General features: G+C 41.8%; 1 protein-coding gene across 5 annotated transcripts in view; it reads right to left on the minus strand.

Annotated features, from left to right (window-relative positions):
• CSDE1 (cold shock domain containing E1) overlaps positions 1-5,223 on the minus strand; it is a 36,516-nt gene extending 31,293 nt beyond the window's left edge. For all 5 annotated transcript variants that reach the window (XM_036849465.1, XM_036849449.1, XM_036849438.1 and 2 more), the window contains exon 1: positions 5,106-5,223. The gene's annotated coding sequence lies outside the window, so the exon portion shown is untranslated. The remainder of the gene's footprint in view (positions 1-5,105) is intronic.
• Between the last annotated feature and the right edge of the window lie 777 nt (positions 5,224-6,000).

Here is a 6,000-nt window from a genome sequence, read left to right on the forward strand (position 1 = left end):
AATCCTCAGTGATTTTTCCAGCACTCTAAATGGGAAGTTCTTAATCCTGGCTGCAAGTCGAACCCACCTGGGACTTGGGGGGGGGGAGGAAATTAGAGCCTGGATCCCACCCTGAGATTCTAATTTAACTCGGGTTAGGTCCTAGGCATTGGTATATTTTCTTTCCCACCCTGCCCCCAAGGTGTTTCTGACTTGCAGCCAGCGTTTAACCGCCACCATTCAAGGTGTGTCTGTTCTATCTTTACATCTTTACCTTCTTCTGCTCTCCAGTTCTTCTAGATAGGTGCATTTTCCTCCCTAATTCTTAAACGCAACTCTTGGGAGATTCCTGAATTCTAGTCTTTGTGTATATGGGTCTTTCCACAAAGAATACATTTTGTTATCTTCAATGCAACAAAAAAAGCCTTTCTTGACCATTCCAGCACAGATTTATTACAGTAACTCCCACTGCTGGCATCATGCTTTTTGGTACCAAATCATTTCTGCACTTTACTTACGTGTTTATGTATCTTGTTCCTTCAATTATATTTCAAATTTCTGAGAGACAAACTCAAGTTTATTTCTTTATCACAGCCCCCGATAGCACTTAACCAGGTACTGCTAAACTTACCACAGCAGAAAATAATACAGCAAAAGATAGTTAATCTGTAACAGCAAAAGACACAATTCAAGTTGGTAGACAGGTCCACCAACTTTAAAAGATTTTGTTTTGGTGAACTGTATAAAGTCTTAATTATCCAATCAAGAAATAACCTCTTCTTTTAAAAGATACCCATTGGGCATTTTAATAAATTTGCTATCCACTCATGCTAAGATTATTAACATTCATGGGTGGTACTGACCAATTCTTTTGCTTTAATCCTCTGAACATAAGTGTACCCCCTACAACCTCCCCCCCGCCCCCAAAGCTAGATGCTTAAGTCACATGAAATACAGAGTACTAATAAAAAAAACTAAGGAACAATTTAAATGTGGATCTGAGAGTCTCCCTGATTACTAAGTAATCAACTCCTTTTCCCTTTGCTCTGTATGGGAACACTATCACCATTAGTTAATTATCAATTATGTCATGCTGTTTTAGAAGTTAGTTTTCCTTTACTTGATCTGATAATCCAAACAGTCATGCCCTATTTCACCTGCCTTAAAACTATCATCACCTGTTCTGTTATTTACTGTCTCCTCCAGTTCGCTGCTTTATCGCAAAAGCTTAGCTGAAGCCGGGCACACAGTAGGCACTAAACTAATACATGTTGAACTAATACATTTATATGGCATTACTCCATCTAAAATGTTATCACATAACCCAGTTTATCATTTTGACAAATTATACTCAAAGTCTGTACAGCATTCACTTGGGAAGAATGTTAAAGAAATGCTAAACCAGTCTATAAAAGTCCCTCCACCTAACCCACTTTCTTCAGAGTACTTCCTTTGAGAATAAGAGCAAAGACCCAAATAGGCAGCACGGAACTGAAAAGGTTCTCTATTGTTGATTTATATGACTAACACTCACTCTTGCCTTAACTCCCCAGTTGGTATTTCTTAATGCATTAACCCAAGACAAGTTTAAGTATATCACATTTTTCTCTAACCTGTATAACTGAAGTGCCTAACAGGTTTTAATTCAGTTTTACTTTGGGATCTAAGGAAAATGATAAAGTTTAGATAATTAACCACCTTAAAACAATTTAAGTCATCAACACGGTGAGCGGAAATAAGAGAAAATCAAATTGCTGCAACCATCTTTTTCTATATGTTTACTTTAGTAATAACAATTGTGCTGTTACTAGATATTTAAAATTATACACCCACCCATCACTTAACTTCTTTTACATATACTAATACTTTGAAATAGGACAATTGCCAGTGTGAAAAGAAGCTGAAGAAATGCTCCAGACACAAAAATCAAAGAATAGTGGAGACCAGCACCATCCAACAGAACTATTGTGCAAGCCACATACGTAATTTAAAATTTTCTAGTAACCATATGGACTTGAAAGAACGGTGAAACTAATTTTAATTATCTTATTTAACCAAATCCAAATGTCATCAGTTCCCACAGGTAACTGACATGTTTTTAACATCCCTGGAAATCCAATGCTTATTTTATATTACAGCACATTTCAATTCAGAACTGTGCACAGTTCAAGTGCACAATGGCCACACACAGCTAATGGCTATCACACTGGTCAGAGCAGATATAGACTGATGAGGGGAAAAAGACATTGGCATGCCCAATAAAGCAACAGTAAATGTAAGGCCCTTGAACAAAGACCTTCACTGATAAAAGGAGGCAGTACCTAGCAAACCTGCCCATAGCAGGAGTTTGCACTTACTACATCCGAGAAGCAGAAATGCAAACAACTAACTGGTTATATATTGGCTGCAGCTGCAAACCAATGGATAGCCTACAGGTTCAACATGAATAAACTGCCGATCAATTTATTTTCAACTACACATTAATATTATACCTCAGCCTAAAAGGACATATAATGCTCCAAAAATAATCTTTCAATACACAATATTCAGTTTAATACCCCTAATAAAAAATGTAGCAAAACAGAAACATATAAGAATTCCTCTGGCTTGGCAGTATGTATGAACTGGAAAAAAGTTTTGAATTCTTTCTTTAACTAGGTACTCACACATGCAAGCAGAAAACATTCTAATACCAAGACAAAGGAATTGTTAAAAATCTTGATTTGGCAGAAAGCATTTAACAGCAAGAAATGATGGGATTCAAGAAAACAAGTCACCCCCACCACAGCAATTTCACCACTGAAGACATTCCAGCTATTAAGTCTTAAAAAATACAGTTATAATTCTTCTAGCTGTAATTCTCTATCATGAAAAATCCTACAAGTTACAGCTCTCCATAAGACAGTCTGGGTCAAAAATCTCAAAGTAGTCCCCCTTTGATTTTTGAAAAGACCAAGCTAAGAAAGCAAACCAATGCCTTGTACTTATTTAACAAGATCTCAAGATTTTTGTTTTGTAATGCAGTCCTCAAATTCAACTCCTTAAAAATCTGCCCACACGGCATTTCCATGTTTAAACTACCTTGTCAAAAGTCTGGTCCTCACAACAATGTGAATGAACTTAATGCTACTGAACTGTACACTTAAAAATTAAAAAAAAAAAAAAAAAGGTTAAAACGGTAAATTCCATTATGTATATTTTACCACAATTTAAAAGAAAATATTTTTTTAAATGTTGTAATTGTCCTGCATTGTGTCTTTAGATGGAGGGAAGGGAAAACAGGAGTAGGATAAAGCAGGACTACATGTCAGCTTCCACATTCTCATTTTTTATTTGCTGGGAATTTACCAGAATTTTCAACCATACTCTAGAGGTCATACTTGTCAAGTCAGAACTTATTTACAAAAAAAGAAAACCTATCTTCTGTGCCTCAAATGCTTTACTTTTCAACTCAGCTGCTATAAATACTCATCTCGATGGTAAACATCCAGAGCAGCTGCAAAATCACTCAAACCACTACCATCTCTTTTATTTCGGGCCTATGGCTAAAAGGAAAAAAAAAACAAACAAGGTTGAAAATTTATCAAGATTTTATGACTCAGGCATATGCCTATTCAAGTATAAAACCCCCTCCTTACCCAAACCAAGAATACCCAATATTGGTTAGTAGCAAAAGGGCACAAAAGTATTATACTGCCCCTCAACGTAGTATTGAAAATGCTTCCCTTCTAGAAACTCGAAAATTACTCAGCGTTTTGATATAGAATAACTTATATCAGCGGGTTATAATTTGGTACCTACATTTTAGGTGCCAGTTCATACCATCCTGATAAAAAGCTAAGTCTCCCACAGGAAGGATTTAAAGATTTAACTAGCAAAGTGCCTTTGGGCGTCCTCCCTCCTCCTTCACCCTGTCTACCAACTGTTTAAGAGGACCACATTCTTTTGCTCATTTTAGGTGCAAAACAAGGAAATTACCTCACACAACAACGTTCAGCTTTTGTATTTGCGGATTGAAGGCTGTTTTTAGAGAGGGTTCCCTGCCTCACTTGTCAGGCAAGAGAGGAGCTACTGGGTGTTTCTAAAGGAAAACCTTAAAGCAAAAAGAACCGTAGCACTAAGATTTCCTACTTATGATACATCGGATGGTTAAGAACCTCGAAAGTGTCTATGACCAGGGCTCTAAAAAACGAATTCTACATAGAATGACGAAGCCATGCCTTTCATTGCACAATATGGGCCGGGCTCTTACACCATAAGAACCAGAGGAGGAGTAAGGAGAACTCCACTGAGTTCTCACCGAGTTCGCCCTAACCCCAGGATTAGAAGGGTGAGAGCCATGTGCCTAAGTTTAGAGGCTGGTTCTCTTTCTCAAGAAGCCGAAGGGGAGGACTAGAGGGGAAGGTTGGGTGTTGAGACCCAAGATAAACAGCTCTAGGTGAATGGAAGTAAGGATGACAATTCGGCCGCACTACCGTGCCAGATGTGGCCGAGGAAAGGAGGTGTCTCTAAGCAGTTAGATGGAGCGGGGTCTCAGTCCATACACAAAGGAGGCGCCATTGCCGCACTGCGCTCTGGTACTCGTAGTCAGATCCCCAAGCAGGTGATGGCCAAGATACCACAGGGTTCAGAGTCAGAATAGGCCCCTCTTCTATGCCTCCAGCTCTTCCAGTCTCACACAAAGGACCGCGCCACCACCCCCTCGCCCCGCCCGCCGGGACTTGTAGTTCTCGTTCCCCCCACCAAGCCGCAGAGAAGGAAGCAGCCAGACTACAACTCCCAGCAGCCTCCGCGCCCGAGCCCCGCACCCCTGCCTCCATCTTGGCTGCGGTCGGAGCCTCCATTTTCGCTCCCTCCCCCCACTTCAGTCACCACCACCACCACCACGCGCGACCGCCTGGCCTAGACTCTTCGTTTCTGCTCTGCAGCCCTACGTGAGGCCTAGACAGCTGAACGGGAGCCGGGTGGAAAAGCCCGGGGCAGGGACTCAGGGTGGTATCTTCTCTACCTGGAGCTCTAGGAGTGCCCACCCTGCCTCAGAAGTCTCTCCCGTTTGTCTTGGTCCTCTCATCCGCCCTTAACGTGGCTTCTTGCTACCCCCAGTTGGACCCTGAGGTCGTACTCACCCCAACAGCTCAGCGCCCCCTCTCCAGCGCCGCCATAAGCAGCACGGCCCGGTACGTAGGAATAAATCTCGCTTCTCTCGCGAGAGTTGAGGGCTTCGAGCGCGTGCACAGGAAGGGGGGGCGGGGAGCGTACCCTTAGTACGCCTGCGCACGAGGGCTCAGTGACGCCGGCCAGTGCGCTGCGCTTAACCACAACCGAGGTGGTGTCTACGTTCCCTTAGTTCCCCTCCTCCGTGAGCTGCAGGAAGCAATCTCGGTGTTTGCTGATTCCAGTGGGACGCACGGGACGGGGTGGAGGGTGACTTTCGGCGTCTCTGATCTTTGCAAACCTGATTATGTTTTAGGCCCCGAGACCAGGATAAACCTTGAAGGCGAACAATTAGGAGGGCATATCAGGAACGTCATATAAAGGATTTCTCTTTTCTCAGCGATAATCCGGAAGTTCCCCAAACCCCAGTTCCTCTTTATTCACAGTGCAAGCCTTCTTTCTCTTGTCCGCTACATTAGACTGGACTTTTATTTAATATAGAGTTAGGTTTTTAGCAAGGTAATTTGAATGCCATACGTGAGAACTTTGTTTCCCACAAACTATGTTGCTTGCAACAGACAGACAAGAGTGAGCAAGGTAGCATAATCATTAAAAAAACAAACTCCTTCAACTGACCTTTTTAGTTAACAGAAGATCTACATAGTGTATCAGGTAATCAAAGGGATGAATCAGTAACCGAAAGGTTGAAATCAGGGCAAATGGATGACTCATCCCACAGGGAAAGAGGGAAGGAGGAAAATGGTTAATTCTGGCCCCAGAAAAGTGCAATGAATTATATATACCTTGCCAAACGATAGAGCAGTCCCCTCTGGTGAGAGGAATGGTTTTTCACAGATTCTGTGGCTC

This window comes from Balaenoptera musculus, chromosome 1 (assembly GCF_009873245.2).
Source record: "Balaenoptera musculus isolate JJ_BM4_2016_0621 chromosome 1, mBalMus1.pri.v3, whole genome shotgun sequence".
Lineage (NCBI taxonomy): Eukaryota > Metazoa > Chordata > Mammalia > Artiodactyla > Balaenopteridae > Balaenoptera > Balaenoptera musculus.